Here is a 17,715-nt window from a genome sequence, read left to right on the forward strand (position 1 = left end):
TTGATTGTACGAAAACGCATTGGTAACTCGATGTTATAAAACGTGCCTTTGTGTATGATTCAACGAGTAGTAGAACAAGCATATGAGTCGAAGTTTATCCATTCCTTTTACCCATGGTGGGATAAAAGCGATATATGTGGTCCGCTTGATTATTTAGTGATGATAAACGTAAGTGCTCTGCCGGGCCCGGACTGATTTGATCTGTTCAATTAGTCACTCGTCATAAATCGGATATCGGGAAACAACAGATGGACAGAGAGAATGATTATAATCCATGTCTCAGTCCATATGATATCTAGAATGGAGGAATATATGTTCCCTTATCTAATGGACGCGTCATTGATTTGTTCAGAGTTCGACAGCAGCTTTAAGAACTACGATTGCTAGTCGGGTTTTGGAGTCATACGCAATAATAGTTTTAGACTTATCCAAGTGGGAGACTTTTGGATTAGATGTCTAAGCCCATAACTATTATTGGTATGTATTTGACCTGACTTGGCATGGTCCATTTGGGTTGTATGGCATCAGAACGATTTGGATAGACTTTTGTGAGAAAAGGATATATATGGTTTATTTATATATTATAAGTTCTAATATATTAATATGAAATCATATTATTTAATTATTATTGTTCAATAATTAATTTGGAATTAATTCTGTGATCAAAAGAAACTAATTAAATATATGGGGATTGATTGTGTAAATCATTCATTCTTATATATGTGGGCTTATGATCCATAGTTCTTCATGTTCGGCTAAACCCATGGAGTAACCCATGGATACTCCATGGAGGTTTTAACCCATGGAGCATGAAGAATATGGAAAGACATGAGTTACATAGTGTAACCCTAATAGCCACAATATATAAGGACCCCATGGCTCAAGAAATAGGCCATAAGGATTCATATGAGAGGGCTAGCCGATTTGAGCATAAGGACTTTTCTCTCAAGTTATTCCAAGTTGTTGTTGGTGTTGTGTGAACCATTTGAGGTGTCACACTTGAGGCACTCGGCTCTTAAGCTCCATGGAATCAAGCTACAACACAAAAGGTATGTTACTCTAACTAGTATCTTATTTGGTAATATGAATTTACATGTTAGTTATAGGTTTAATGCCTTGGAAACCATTTGCATGTATAATTAGTGAAAACATAGATCCAAGGTATTTAGGGTTGTATGTGCACCATAGGATGTCGTAGTATACCATAACCCTTCAGTATCTTGGCCTACAACACAAAGCAGGACTGCCTCAACCCAAACCAAACACACCATGTCGACTTATAAACAATCAGGATCAAGTAGGCACATAGTACATGCAAACAATAATCACACAACTCACTACCGCCTACTAGTCCTCTCACAACATATAGTCCCGCTACCAGCTAACCCCCATAGAATGCATAACCATAATTAAATAGAGGTGAGATAGCCACCCAAACAGAAGATCCTACTCTAGAGCCATAACCAAACAAGGAACAGGAAAGAGAGCCTAGACCAAGAGTTCTCAGGCTATCCTACATGACCACAGACAGTCCCTAAGGGCTCTCCATAGATAATAACCGACAAGCATAGATAACATACATTTCTGCAGATTATTATCACCAAGCAACATACTTAATACCAGGAGATAGATCTAACAGATCACTACAACATATCAACATACTCGATACCAGAACACACATCTAACATATCACTACATCATAGTAGCATACTCAAGATCGGAACACAAATCTAATAGATCTACAGTAAAGCAGCATACTCAATATCCACATTCCATGGAATGCATGGCCGTATATAGTCAGAGGTGAGATAGTCACCCGGACAGATGACCCTACTCTAGAACAACAACCAAACAAGGAACATGTAAGAGAGCTTGGATCAAGAGTCCTCAGCCTATCCAACATGACTATATATAGTCCTTAAGGTATTCCTCTACTAACATATAACCAAAACTAGTGGGCCGACATTGGTGCCTTTGACCCACGAGTACAGTGAGGCGTAACTCACCTCGGTATGTGTGTAGGTAACCACTGTAGCAATGAAGGAATCTACCAACTTCAACTCACTTCCAATGACCTACAGGAAGATACTTGAGTCAATACCCGATAACAAGTTATAGTCACTTGCAACAGTGACTACCTCACATGAAATGAAAATTAGGGTTCCACATAAAATGACGATTAGGGTTAAGTAAGAACAGTTAACCCATTAAGGACTTAATCACCTAAGGGTAGAACTGATTAAGGTTTGACTTAGTCATTCTCAGGTTTAATAATAATCTAATCAATAGCCCAAAATACGCGTCCGATCATTGTCCGAAATAAAGTTTCCCGATTCTAGGGTTTTCTACATAAAATCATTACTAGGGTTAGTGTTCCAAACTTAACCCCTTAAGGATTTAATTAATTAAGTCCAATACTGCATTAAGTTAATTGTAGGGCATTATCAAGTATTATTTAAAGTTCAATTAACAGTTTTAACGCGGGTCCCGATAAAACTTCAAAACTAGGTTTTTCTTGACATTAGGGTTTTCTAATCCCTAATTAGGGTTTCCAACCCAAACACGTTCCACTCGGACTAAAGTTAGATGTTTACATAATTTAATGTTTAATAAGTTGGGCACCACCCACTGCCACCTCGGGCAGTGGTGGTCGGCAGCCGTCCGTGGAGGCAACCACCCACACACGGTGGCGACGGCGGTTTCGAGTGATAAATCCAACAATCCAAGCACACATAAAAGTCCCTACATCATACATACATACACTAGCACCCAAAAAGAATACAAAAATGTCCAATACAACCACCAAGATGGTGGCAGACGGCAGCAAGAGGTGGTAGCCACCACCTCACGGTGGTGGTGGTGGGTTTTCTTAGATTTTCCGGCCAAGAAACGTTCATACAACATCACACCATTAAAACACACACATTCAAACCATAACACACATATCCACCTCAACCGGTGGCTGGTGGTGGCAGAAAAGGGTAGCAAGTGCAGTAGCCACGATGGTGGTCCTTTCGTTTTCTGTCCAACTAAGTCACACGCATACACGTCTGTCCGACTTGCCAAAGCAGAAACACACGCACACAAACGAAAAACACGAGTTTCAAACACTGAAATACGCACACCAACTCAGCCAGCCTCGTGGCAACATACGACAGTCGGAGTAGTGGCGTTAAAACGTGACAGCCGCTCGAAGAAACGGCAGCATCAACAACGCAGCAACAGAAAAAGACGATAAGAGAGACTTGCACGACATATAACCGGGAACAACAGCAACGACAGTCACGACTTCGTTCTTCCGATCTCTCGATTGACACGACGTTCTCTCATGGTTCACGTCTTCGTCGGCAGCGGTGCAACGACGGTTGCTCACTGGTGCAAGGCAGCGACGAGGAAGATGGCAGCGGCCGCTGAAGGTTGGGGAAATAAGGGTGGAAGCTGCAAGGTTTGTAGGGTTAGGATTTAGGTATTGCACTCTTAAAACGAGGAACAAGGGGAGTAGGGGTGACGGGTTTAAGTATTCGTTTCTGATTTCAAACTTCTAACCAATTTTTACACTTCCGGCCCCTCCCTTTCTTTTCTGTTCAATTTAAGTCCATAATTTACTCTATAGCCCCCTGCTTCCAAAAATGTATTCAATACTAGTCCATATTTTACAATTTAACCCTCAATATCCAGAAAATATAACTTTTATCACCCCAAGGTGTACACCCCGCTAATTTAACACGATTTTAGTGCTAAAATAAAATATAAAATACATGTAGGTGTTTGAAGATTTATTATTTATTTATTTAGTTATTTTATTTTATTTATTTTATTTTATTTATTTTATCTTATTTATTTTATTTTAAACAGAATGTTACAATTCTCCCCGACATAAATTATCTCTCTTCCTTGAAATCAACTGTCCCTTCTACTTCATGATGCCCTCCCCCACAACAACCAAGATGCATGAAAATCAACGGAATTAATCGGTCCCATAGCTTCTCGGTCAAACATCAACATGCAACCCCATACAAAAGGGTACTACCACAATGAGAACTAACTGATCACATACTAAACTAGACCACACTCATGCTCGGTTTCGACAGCCCAGCAAAGCTATCCACAATCAACACTCAGTCTCACCCCCGACTAGACGAGAACAGACAAGTAAGTCCTCAACCTGAGTTCTTAACACCCTAGCGTCTAAGCACAAGCACACCCTATATATGCTATCACAACTAAGACTAATACGAATCGAAGGGAAAATCTAACAGTTGACGATGTTCTTGTTGTGAAACCCAAAGATTTAGCAGTTACGTAGAAGTCCAATACTTAGAGAACTGAAAACTTCATAGTCCTTTGATACCCAGAGTAACTCGGACTCTATTAATTGATCCCAACCACTGATATCAACATACATAGGAGAATCTGAATCCACACATAAGAAAAGATCAATTTAAACAAAGCTAAATAAGATAATTCGATTTAACTGATAATCCAAGATTACAACTGAACTTGAAACATAGACGGAAGTTACATACGAATGCCAATACTACTACAATTGCTAAATATATGAACTGCCAACTCAAATCTCGGTCCTCAGGACCACGGCGGTCCCATGAAGACCGTCGGGTAACTTCCAAGCTAAGGGTGTATGATCCCGCACCTAACTGAGAAAAGGACAGTGAGCTCTAATGTGGCCTTCCTGGCCGCAATAAAAACGAATTCGCGCACTCCGCCTGCAATCTCTACCAAGATGGCCCTCCTTGCCACAACTATGACATACAAAAGATATGCGCCTCCCTCCAACTGATCCTAAACTCTGGCCGGCGGACTTGAACCGCTTCGATGCAGGCTGGGACTGATCCGGATCCTGACACTGCTCCCTCGCATGGGTCTCTATTTCAATCTCTAGCCTCCTCGCGACAACTTGAAGTTCAACAAGAGAACCATAACATTGGGTGGACATGAACTGCCGAATATCCATCTTGAGCATGGTCAAATACCGACTCATCTGAGCATTCTCTGAAAAAGCAAACTCAGGACTAAATAAAGCCCTATCAGTGAACATCTTGGTGATCTCAGTCACCGACTCGGTCGTCGGTCTCAGATCCAGGTGCTCCTGGGCCAGTCTCTCCCTCTCTACCAGGGGAACATACCTTTCACGTAACATCTCCGAGAACTGCTCCAAAGTCATCGCGACCCTCTGCTCAGGTGTATAAGAACTAGTCACCAGTCTCCATCAATCCTTTTCCCCCAACATGAGAAAGTTCAGGTGTACTTGACCTTCTGGTCATCCGGACAAGAACACGTGAAGAAACAACCTTCTACATCAGACAACAATTTTATCTCCACAATCGGGTCCGAGTCCCCATCAAACTCTGGGGGATTCGTATTATCGAAGTCCCGGTACTGGAAAGCTCTCTCTCTTCGAGCCCTAAAGGCAGCAACAACCACGGTGGCTGCAACAACAACAACCTTAGAAAGTGTAGCATAACGATCATCGAAAAACTCAATGATTGTGGTCTTGACCGTCCCAAGAAACTCCGGAGCCACCTCCCTGACAAAAGAAACAACCTCATCACGAATGATCTCCCTAACCCGGTCCTCTGTCAATCCTGGCCTGTCCTTGCCACCACATCCGACTCCTGACCCTAAACCTCCAAAAGCCGTCATACTGAAAATATATCAAGGAAATATTATACATAACAATACAGTGCTCAACACACCGGGTCCTACTCCTGTTAGTCCCTAAGCAGCCTCAAAATTCCTCTGGAATCTCATATGGATCCTATGCTTTCAGTAGTATGGGCCATACCACCTTCCACACCTATCCGTAGTTGATTCAGAATTCATTCCAAGGTACTAATTCACTTCACTAAGCCACTCCTAGGTGTGCTAACACTCACATCTCCTGCGAGCTACAACAACTTCCTAGGCACTCTTCCTAGGATTACCCTCGCTCGTGCACCACTTGTTGCTTTTGTGCATGCTTGTTGTACACAATATAGGGTCAGATAGACTGTCGAATAATCGACTCTACCCTAAATCCACAAGCAAACAAGGAGTGGGAAGTAAGGCCAAGCCGATCATTCTAAGGCTATTTGATCCGACCATATACAACTAATCAAATACACACAACAATTACAAAATCAAAAGCATATATATCAGGTAAGCAACTCCCTAAATCAGAAGGCATCAAAGAAATCAGGCATTTCTATACATCAGTTTCTAAAAGAACCTTATCCACTAGCATGCTTTTGTAACAATTCATATATCAGCAAAAATCAAAACTCAGCAAACATAACAATTATAGGTATTTTGGGAACCACTCTCCTGTTCGGGCTCTGGCTGACTATACACAACGTATCTTCCTGAAAAAACCAAAGTTAAGTCAAGGCCCATGTTCCCAATCTTAAGTCAACAATCAAACAAGAACATGACAAAAGACCGAGCCCATATCCTTAGCCCAACCCCTTTATTATAAATTATTTCTTTCAAAAACATTTTACAAAAATTCTTGGATCCTAGTTTGAGACTGGATTCACACAAGTGCTCCTCCAATTCACCCGTACCAGGGCTTTGATACCAACTTGTAACGTTCCATTTTGACAACCCAAAATTTACCATTTTTATTAAGCTAAAACTTTCCAATATATAAATCCATTATTAAGAAAACCGTTTATATCAAATTAAATTTATTTAAATCAGAGTTTTATAGAAAATGTGGAATCCTCAATGTTGCTGATGCGTGTGTATAGTCCTACCTTCGTCTTCCCATAGACACCAATGATACCTGAAACAATAAACAACTAGATGAGCATAAATCTTAGTGAGTTTCCCCCCAAAATACTACCACACAAGTAAATAACATATACGGTCAAACATGTCGGGTCCAATCAACCATCGGGTTGGAATACCCCAGGCTCAATCAACTTCCGAGTCCATTCGTCCTCGGAATGGAATACCCCAGGTTGGAATGAAAATATACAATGGCTCCAATCAGCCATCGGGCTGGAATACCCATGGTTTGTTAGCCTACCGCCACAACCCTACCGCTCTTCCCGAGCCTCCATGCCTATGGCTTACAGTCGGCCCGCACCGAGTATATTGGCGTAAAACACAAAGGAACACCGCCTCAACCCAAACAAAACACAACATGTCAACATATAAAAAATTAGGATCAAGTAGGCACATAATACAGGAAAAAAACAATCATACAGCTCACTACCGCCTACTACTCCTCTCACAGCATACAGTCCTGCTACCAGCTAACCCCCATAGAATGTGTAACCATAAGTAACCAAAGGTGAGATAGCCACCCGAAGAGATGCTCCTACTTTAGAGAGAAAACCAAACAAGGAACAGCCAAGATAGCCTAGACCAATAGTTCTCAGGCTATCCTACATGACCAAAGATGTTCCCTAAGGGCACTCCATAGATAACCAGCAAGCACAGATAACATACAGTTCTACAAATTATTACCTCCAAGAAACATACTCAATACGAGGAGACAGATCTAACAGATCATTACAGCATAGCTGCATACTCGATACCATAACACAGATCTAACAGATCACTACATCATAGTAGCATACTCAATACCAGAACACAGATCTAACATATCACTATAGCATAACAGTATACTCAATATCAACAATCCAAGGAATGCATGGCCGTATATACTCAGAGGTGAGATAGTCACCCAGACAGATGATCCTACTCTAGAACCTCAACCAAACAAGGAACAGGTAAGAGAGCTTGGATCAAGAGTCCTCAGTCTATCCTACATGACTATATACAGTCCTTAAGGTATCCCACTACTAATAGATAACCAAAACTATTGGGCCCGCATTGGTGCCTTTGACCCACGGGTACAGTGAGGCGTAACTCACCTCGATATACGCGTAGGCAACTACTGTAGCAATGAAGGACTCTACCAGCTTCAACTCACTTCCAATCACCTACAGGAAGATACTAGAGCCAATACCCGATCACAGGTTATAGTCACTTGCAACAATTACTACCTCGTATGAAATGACGATTATGGCTCCACACAAAATGACAATTAGGGTTAAGTAAGAACACTTAAACCATTAAGGACTTAATCACCTAAGAGTAGAACTGATTAAGGTTTGACTTAGTCATTCTCAGGTGTAATAATAATCCAAACAATACCCCCAAATATGCGCCCGGTCATTGTCCAAAATAGAGCTTCCCGATTCTAGAGTTTTCCATATAAAATCATAACTAGGGTTAGTGTTCCAGACTTAAGCCCTTAAGGACTTAATTAATTAAGTCCAATATTGCATTAAGTTAATTATAGGGCATTATCAAGTATTCTTTAAAGTTCAATTAACAGTTTTAACGCGGGTCCCAACAAAACCCCAAAACTAGGGTTTTCTTGACATTTGGGTTTTCTAAACCCTAATTAGGGTTTCAAAACTAGGGTTTTAACGCGGGCACCACCCACTACCAGTTCGGGCAGTGGTGGTCGGCGGCGGTCTGTGGCGGCAGCCACCCACACACGGCAGCCACGACGGTTTCGAGTGATATATCCAACAATCCAAGCATACATAAAAGTCCCTACATCATACATACAAACACTAGCACCCAAAAAGAATACAAAAATATCCAATACAGCCAGCAAAATGGTGGCAGACGGCGGAAGGTGGTGGCAGCCACTACCTCACGGTGGTGGTGGTGTGTTTTCTTCGATTTTATGGCCAATAAACGTTCATACAACATCACACCATTAAAACACACACATTCACACCATAACACACACAACCACCTCACACGGTGGCTGGTGGTGGCAGAAAAGGGCAGCAAGGGCGGCAGCCACCATGGTTGGTTGCCATGTTGTTCCTTTCGTTTTCCGGCCAACTAAGACGCACCCACACACGTCTCTCCAACTTGCCACAACAGCAACACATGCCCACATACGCAAAAAACGAAGTTCAAACACTGAAGCTGCGACGTCTCTCCAACTTGCCACAACGTCTCTCCAACTTGCCACAACAGCAACACATGCCCACAACAGCAACTAAGACGCACCCACACACGTCTCTCCAACTTGCCACAAAAGGGCAGCAAGGGCGGCAGCCACCATGGTTGGTTGCCATGTTGTTCCTTTCGTTTTCCGGCCAACTAAGACGCACCCACACACGTCTCTCCAACTAAGACGCACCCACACACGTCTCTCCATCCTCGTGGCAGCATACATCAATCGGAGTAGTGGCGTCAAAACACGACAGCCCCTAGGAGCTGCGACGTCGTCCACAACGCAACAACAGAAAAAGACGAAGAGAGAGACGTGCATGACCTCTAACCGGGAATAGCAGCGACGACAATTATGACTTTTTTCTTCCGATCGGTTGACTGACACGACGTTTTCTCATGGTTCACATCTTCATCGGTAGCGGTTCAGCGGCGGTTGCTCGGTGGTGCAAGGCATCGACGAGGAAGATGGTAGCGGCAGCTGTAGGTTGGGGGAAATAAGGGTGGCGGTTGCAAGGTTTTTAGGGTTAGGATTTGGGTGTTGCACTCTTAAAACGAGGAACAAGGGGAGTGGGGGTGACGGGTTTAAGAGGGTGTTTGGATAGGGAAAAAAGAGAGTGCTTATAGCTTGTTGCTTATCCCCACCGCTAAAAGCTAAGTTTAAGTGTTTGGATAGGAAACATTAAAAATCAACTTATTGTGGTGGGGATAAGCTAAATAAGATAATTTTAAAAAGCATCCCCCTTGCTTATAACTTATAGCTTATTTCGAATCCAAACACTTTACAAAAGCTGATTTCTTAGACCGCTATAGGCTAATAAGCTATAAGGTAATAAGTTATAAGCTTATTTATCCAAACACCCTCTAAGTCCCCGTGTCCAATTTCAAACTTTTAACCAATTTTTACACTTCCAGCCCCTCCCTCTCTTTTCTTTTCATCTCAAGTCCATAAGTTACTCTATAACCCCTACTTCCAGAAATCTATTCAATACTACTCCATAAGTTACAATTTAACCCTCAATATCCAGAATATAAATTTTAACACCCCAAGGTGTACACCCCGCTAATATAATACCACTTAAGTGCTAAAATACAATATAAAATACAACTCGGGGTTTTAAGATTCACTCTTTATATTTTTACTTATTTTACTTTATTTTATTTTATTTTATTTATTTTATTTTAAACGAAATGTTACAAGTTGAATAATGGTATAAATCATACATTATCATTGTTGATGGAGCACGTGTGGTTAACCGACAAATCAATTTGAGATGATAAATGACATTGAGATTGGCGAGTGGGCTTGCATGGTTATTCTCATCTTGTTTTGAGATCCTTGGTATCCCAGTCACAACTAAAGCATAATTTGAGATTAAATATGCCATTGATAAGATTCAATGAATCTCAAAAGATCTAGGAATTCCATATTAGATTGAAATTGGTGAATTTTTGTACCTACCCTATACATTCTCAATAAGACTACAACATCCCACGTCTTGATTGTGAATAATATTTGGATCCTAGCATTAAATATTTACTTTAGGTTAAAATATTTAGGATTTATATCAACCAACTAGAACTATCTCTCTTATTGTAGATGTATAGAACCAGTGATGCTATTACTTAAGCCTCCACTCACAACTCCAACTTTACCCTCTTGTCGATCGTTGTGACAGCCCCATTTTTCACGGCCAGAAAAGACCGATTTTGTTTATGCTTTATAAAAATCAGAGTACCTCTTTTAATAAAAATGTTGCGGAATTTGTTCTCAGAAAAACATGATAAATACGTTATCAAAGCATTTCCGAAGAAATGTATTTTTATTCATTTTAAAACATTTGGGATGTCATCGTCAATACAGAAACATAAGCATAAACAGAACTTACATTCATTTACACTAGTGATCTACATCTCTTTTAAATCCCTGAGTGTAAAGTAGCTTCATATCGACACCTGTGATACAAATAAGCTTGAGTGGGTCAGGTTGGGAAACCTGGTGAGTACATAGGGTTTTCAACCCACAATAATTTAATTATTACGTTTAAACATCAAACAATCAACCCAATTACCCATCCCCATTATCTTCCTTACTCTCAAGGATCTACCCTAAGAATCATCTATCCTACATTCGTTCATTTCGAAGCCCATTGCTTCCAGAGTTTATATGATAGGCACTAAGTCCATAGCTGCCAATGCTTGTTCGTAAAGCACTAATTCCATAGCTGCTAAAGTTCATTTATCGGGTACTAAATCCATAGGTACCGTTGTTCAGCTAATAGGTACTAAATCCATAGCTACCATCGTTTATTTAACAGGTACTAACTCCATAGCTACCAATGTTTATTCTATAGGCACTAAGTCCATAGCTGCCGATGTTATTTGTTAAGCACTAAGTCTATAGCTGCCAATGTTCACTCATATCATCTTTCATCTCTCATCATTCATCTACCCACGTTTTACCCAACATATTCGTAGATATAAAATACATATACATTAAATTATTTAAAACATGTATAAAATCGTTCATCCAACATAGAAAGCAAGTATTCAAATAATATGCACACATACCACGTAATTTATATAAAATACTTCATATGTATGTGTAAGATGAAAGTAACTATGCACTGACCTGCAATGGTGGTGACTCGGTACTCGGACAACACTTTGTTTACTTTAAAACGAATTTCTGTTGACAAAACCTAGAATCATTTCCATTAGAGTTTAGCCTAATGTTCAACGAGACTAATTAATAGTATAACTATTATTACTATTATATAAGTGTTAAACAATACTCTTCACCCACTATGTACAGACAAGGGCCAGACATGAAACACCTGAGGGCAGGATCATTTTGGCATATAGCACTTCTGAAATCCAACAACCCAGGCGGCCCTTCAAATCAGATTCCCCGTACCGCGAGTGGTTAAAAAGATATTATAACGACACTTATATAACCCGTAATAATAGCTGAAATAATTATTATAAGGTCCTAATAACGTTACTATATTTAAATAAAAGCTATATTAAAAATTAGGTAGGCGTATCTTACCTACGTGGGGGTTTGACTAGAAGCCGTGCTCTGCAGGGGCAGAACGTCCCAGCCGAAAGCTCTTCTTCTCGGAGCCGTCGAGCGCTCCGGGGCTTTCTTCTAGCGCTAGGGGAGTTTTGGGAGGGTTAGAGAGAGAGTAGAGAGAGAAGGGTGGAGGTGTGAAGAAATGAGGGTGGAAGGGGTTGTATTTATAGGGTGAAATATGGCTGAAATTAGTGCCACATGTCACCATCTAGTGGCAAGCCTTGGGGAGAAAGCAATGGCCAAGATTGTGCCACGTCACCCCTTTTGCAGCAGCACCCTGCCGATTTCTAAACCCCGTAACTTTCGCATACGAGCTCTGTTTTTGACGTTCTTTATATCCACCGGTAGGTAAAAATGAGATCTACAACTTTCATTTTGACTCCGTCGGCTAATTCTCGACCGATCTTACATTTAAAAGTACGAGGAGATTATACTGTTAAATGTCCGCGTAAAATTCATAACTTCTACATACGGACTCCGTTTTCATCTGTCCTTTTACCGTTGAGTTCCTATTAATGAGATCTTCAATTCTCATTTAGATCGCGTAGGCCAAAAACCGCTTGATCTAAAATTCGAGTTTCGGGCCGTGCACTGCTATGCCAAATCATAGAAAATTCATAACTTCCTCATACGAAGTCAGATTTGGGCGTTCTTTTTTTGTATGTTCTCGGTTTAATGTATACTACCACTTTTGCTCATATTTCTAAGGCTAAAAAGTCCTCCATCGTAAATTCACTATTTACGTCTCCCGGTGCCATGTCGGTTTTGCCGAAAAACTTCGACGGGCCATAACTTCTTCGTTATAACTCGGATTTCGGCGTTCTTTATATGTATGGAACCCTTGTAAGATATACTACCATTTGGTTAAGATTACTCCTTCTAAATAATCTTCCATCAAAACTCATTTTTGATGCTTATTGTCTCTACATTGACTAGTCCGAATCTACGGGCGTTACAATTATCTCCCCCTTAGGATGATTATGTCCCGGAATCATCAACGAAACAGGGCTGTATAATGACTCCATACATTATCTCTTCATCCTAGGTAATAACCGTAACTTCTATGTTTCTTTGAATGCGTATCTAACTCCTGGTCTTCTTGACTGCAAGCGGTGCTTGATCTTCCACCCGTTCTCTATGTCTTGTTACACTTTCAATCATGACCTTCACGTCACAAACTCGCTCTTTATCCGAGACTCCTTCTTCTTCTTAACAAACATAAGATAAGTTTATTTGATTTCCACGATAGACCGATGGGTCACGTTCTAATGAACTTTCATCGTATGTTGCAACGCTCAGACTCATGTCTTTTAGAGTCAAATTCCGGAATTGGATATACTTTCCTTCGTGTTCTAATGTAATATAATCACATTTTAACATGTAGCATTTCTAGCTACAAAATTCTTTAACAACGAGCACGATACTTCTATTAATCGCTTCGATTTCAATCTTCTAGTTTAAGTCGGACGCTACATCAAACATAGTTCTCTGAACCACGTAACATATTTGTCTTAGTGGGACTCGATTTGATATGACCACTAGGGTCGGAATAACAACAATCTTCTTAGTTATTACCGAAACGATGGTAATGACATACTTTAAAAAAACGGAATCAATTACTAGCTTCTTGGTAACCTTGTGACTTTCCCTGATCCAAGTGTGAGTCCTGTGCTTCCGGTAGTATAGGCCTCTACTACCATTCACACCTACTCATACTCATCCCAAGTATTGTCTCGCAGTTTTCCAACTCACCATACAAGAAAATCACATAACAGTTTAACACAGCAGATAACAAAACGAAGGTTTTATTATTATTTCTTGAAACTATTACATAGGTGTTCAAGTTCACCCTAGACTATGCCTCTAATAGGCTAAATCATATGATTCTATCCCCTTGGCTACTTCATAACTCGATCTTCGGGTATGAATTCCTCATCCTCGATTCCTTGCATTGTTTTCTGCTTCGTCGAGGATCATGTGGAATGCCCTTGGCTTTAGCGGTGCCTCTGGCCTTGCTGCTTCATTTTTCTTTAGGCAGTCTCTAGACATGTGCCCCTTGCTTCTGGATCCGTAGTATACCTTATCATTTTGTGTACAATCCTTGGAATAGTGACCGATCCTCCCACACTTGTAACAGGTTACTTCTCCATCGCATCTTCCGAAGTGCTTCTTCTTACACTTTTCACACCACTTGGCTCCATAACTTTGGTTATCCGAGTTAGACTTCGGGAACTTTCCTTTCTTATCAGGTCTTGAGGATTCTTCAAGCTTCCTCTTCTCGCCAACTTCAGCTTTTTCCAGACCCTTTTCCCTTATTTGGGTCTCAACATTCTTGGCTGCCCAGATGGCGGCTTTCAAAGCAGCTGCTAGCTTGACCATTGGACCAAAGTCCGCTGGTAATCCATGGGCGAACTTGTTGACCTTGGAGAGTTCAGTTGGAACTAAGTAAGGAACAAGCTTCATTTTCTCTATAAAACTTGCAGTGTACTTGGTAACGCTCATTCTTCCTTTCTTTAGGTTCTGAAACTCGTTGTTGATCTCTAGTAGATCCTGCTCAGAGCAGTACTGCATTTTTAGTTGCACTAGGAAATCTTCCCAAGACATCTTGCTTGCTTCTCCTTTGGGTATCGTATCTGCCAATAACTTCCACCAGCTCAAGACTCCGGTCTTCAGTTGTCTGACCGCAAATACGGTTTTCTGCTTGTTGCTACAGTCGCAGCTCTCAAGCACTATCTCCATTTCGGAGATCCAGTCCATAATCTCTATAGGCTTCGGGCTTCCTGAGATACTAGGTGGTTTTGCACTCAAGAAGTTCTTATACATTCGCCCATCCTTGTCGTTTCCCCTCTCTGGGCCATTTATTCGTTCTCCTTTAGTCCCAGCTTGACTCACTTGGCGGGTGTAGTTCCCTTCCTCCGATTGCTTGGGGACCAGTTCAGGTTGTACGATAGGGATTGTAGCTTCCTCTCGGTTCTTTTGAAGTAAGCGTCTGGTCTCCTCCATTTGACGATCCAACATCATTTGGATCATCGCTTGTACTCCGGCCATAGTGATTGGCTTAGGAGCGGCTACCACAGCAGGTATTTGCTCAATCACTGGGGGTTGATTCCTGCTTCCGTTCGCGTTTTCGGCTCCTTTTTGGGTTTTTTCCATTTCGATCTTATTCACCAAATTAGGCATTTGGTGTGAAATGACAAGAATTAAGATGGGAAAGATTTTATTTACGATCGACGTGTAAACCTCCCCATCACTCCAAAAAGTTACATGCCAGTTCTAATACCGTATTTAAACGTTTAGAAATCTGAACACATAAAGTTTCCAGATCCTGTCGGCAACAGACCATAGATCCGATCATACATTTAGCATCATAAATAATCATAAATCATTTAGCACATAAAAGCATTTTAGGCATTTTCCCTAAATTAGCTAGTGATTGTGAATATTCAGGTGTATTACCTAAATTTTATTAGACACACTCCTCACAATCATCGCTTAGCATTCTAAGTTTAAGTCTAGAAATAAATCCATATTCCTAGTTCACTTAAACTAATGCTCTGATACCAACTGTGACATCCCCATTTTTCACGGCCAGAAAAGACCGATTTTGTTTATGCTTTATAAAAATCAGAGTACCTCTTTTAATAAAAATGTTGCGGAATTTGTTCCCAGAAAAACATGATAAATTCGTTATCAAAGCATTTCCGAAGAAATGTATTTTTATTCTTTTTAAAACATTTGGGATGTCATCGTCAATACAGAAACATAAGCATAAACAGAACTTACATTCATTTACACTAGTGATCTACATCTCTTTTAAATCCCTAAGTGTAAAGTAGCTTCATATCGACACCTGTGATACAAATAAGCTTGAGTGGGTCAGGTTGGGAAACCTGGTGAGTACATAGGGTTTTCAACCCACAATAATTTAATTATTATGTTTAAACATCAAACAATCAACCCAATTACCCATCCCCATTATCTTCCTTACTCTTAAGGATCTACCCTAAGAATCATCTATCCTGCATTCGTTCATTTCGAAGCCCATTCGTTCCAGAGTTTATGTGATAGGCACTAAGTCCATAGCTGCCAATTCTTGTTCGTAAAGCACTAATTCCATAGCTGCTAAAGTTCATTCATCGGGTACTAAATCCATAGCTACCGGTGTTCAGCTAATAGGTACTAAATCCATAGCTACCATCGTTTATTTAACAGGTACTAACTCCATAGCTACCAATGTTTATTCTATAGGCACTAAGTCCATAGCTGCCGATGTTAGTTGTTAAGCACTAAGTCTATAGCTGCCAATGTTCACTCATATCATCTTTCATCTCTCATCATTCATCTACCCATGTTTTACCCAACATATTCGTAGATATAAAATACATATACATTTCAAATTATTTAAAACATTTATAAAATCGTTCATCCAACATAGAAAGCAAGTATTCAAATAATATGCACACATACCACGTAATTTATATAAAATACTTCATATGTATGTGTAAGATGAAAGTAACTATGCACTCACCTGCAATGGTGGTGACTTGGTACTCGGACAGCACTTCGTTTACTTTAAAACGAATTTCTGTTGACAAAACCTAAAATCATTTCACCTAGACTTTAGTCTAATCTTCAACGAGACTAATTAATAGTCTAACTATTATTACTATTATATAAGTGTTAAACAATACTCTTCACCCACTATGTACAGACATGGGCCTGACATGAAACACCCGAGGGCAGGATCATTTTGGCATATAACACTTCTGAAATCCAACAACCCAGGCGGCCCTTCAAACCAGATTCCCCGTACCGCGAGTGGTTAAAAAGATATTATAACGACACTTATATAATCCGTAATAATAGCTCAAATAATTATTATAAGGTCGTAATAACGTTACTATATTTAAATAAAAGCTATATTAAAAATTAGGTAGGTGTATCTTACCTACGAGGGGGTTTGGCTAGAAGCCGTGCTCTGCAGGGGCAGAACGTCCGAGTCGAAAGCTCTTCTTGTCGGAGCCGTCGAGCGGTCTGGGGCTTTCTTCTAGCGCTAGGGGAGTTTTGGGAGGGTTAGAGAGAGAGTAGAGAGAGAAGGGTGGAGGTGTGAAGAAATGAGGGTGGAAGGGGTTGTATTTATAGGGTGAAATGTGGCTGAAATTAGTGCCACATGTTACCATCTAGTGGCAAGCCTTGGAGAGAAAGCAATGGCCAAGATTGTGCCACATCACCCATTTTGCAGCAACACCTTGCCGATTTCTAAACCCCGTAACTTTTGCATACGAGCTCTGTTTTCGACGTTCTTTATATCCACGCCTAGGAAAAATGAGATCCACAACTTTCATTTTGACTCCGTCGGCTAGTTCTCGACCGATCTTAAATTTATGAGTACGAGGAGATTATACTGTTAAATGTCCGCGTAAAATTCATAACTTCTACATACGGACTCCGTTTTCATCTGTCATTTTACCGTTGAGTTCCTATTAATGAGATCTTCAATTCTCATTTAGATCACGTAGGGCAAAAACCGCTTGATCTAAAATTCGAGTTTCGGGTCGTGCACTGCTGTGCCAAATCTTAGAAAATTCATAACTTCCTCATACGAAATCAGATTTGGGCGTTCTTTTTTTGTATGTTCTCGGTTTAATGTATAA

This window comes from Lactuca virosa, chromosome 5, assembly GCF_052849685.1.
Source record: "Lactuca virosa cultivar CGN04683 chromosome 5, Lactuca_virosa_CGN04683_v6, whole genome shotgun sequence".
In the NCBI taxonomy this organism is placed as follows: domain Eukaryota; kingdom Viridiplantae; phylum Streptophyta; class Magnoliopsida; order Asterales; family Asteraceae; genus Lactuca; species Lactuca virosa.